The sequence below is a fragment of the Archocentrus centrarchus genome, chromosome 7 (assembly GCF_007364275.1).
Source record: "Archocentrus centrarchus isolate MPI-CPG fArcCen1 chromosome 7, fArcCen1, whole genome shotgun sequence".
NCBI lineage: Eukaryota > Metazoa > Chordata > Actinopteri > Cichliformes > Cichlidae > Archocentrus > Archocentrus centrarchus.
Window position 1 is genome coordinate 25,005,989 of NC_044352.1, and position 477 is coordinate 25,006,465.

Sequence of the window (477 nt, forward strand, 5' to 3'; positions counted from 1 at the left end):
AGCCCTACAAATGCAGGGCATCAAAAAATTGAGTTATACTCTTGTTGTTCCTCTCCACGGAAATCTTTAGTAAAAGGCGAAAGATTTATACGATATGAAGAGAAACAAGAGTGCTACCTTTCAACCCTTTGAGTGAGTGGAGTCATTCCTCGCGCTGGTATGATCACTTACGGTTTGGATAAAAAAAAAACAAAAAGAAAAAACAAATGCTGACTTTATCTGTGATACACAAACATAAACACCACAAATACCATCGACACATACGCATAAAGTTGTTGTGGGTGACAGATAAATATGAACTACTTGTTCTTAAACTGCTTTATGCGCGCTAGGCATTGTGGGAATATGGAGACCCCGCCCCCCGTGCTTTGTTAATCGCTTCAGCAGCGACAAAATGTCTGCTTTATCCTTTCTCTAAAACATTACGCGACTCTTTAATGAAGGTGTCAGTTAACAGTCTTTGGACGATGTAAAATA

At 39.2% G+C, this 477-nt stretch overlaps 1 non-coding gene across 1 annotated transcript; it reads right to left on the reverse strand.

Moving 5' to 3' along the window:
- LOC115783832 (U5 spliceosomal RNA) lies at window positions 1-114 on the reverse strand. The gene has a single exon (XR_004020243.1). It is a non-coding gene; the product is annotated as a U5 spliceosomal RNA (small nuclear RNA).
- Window positions 115-477: the final 363 nt, after the last annotated feature.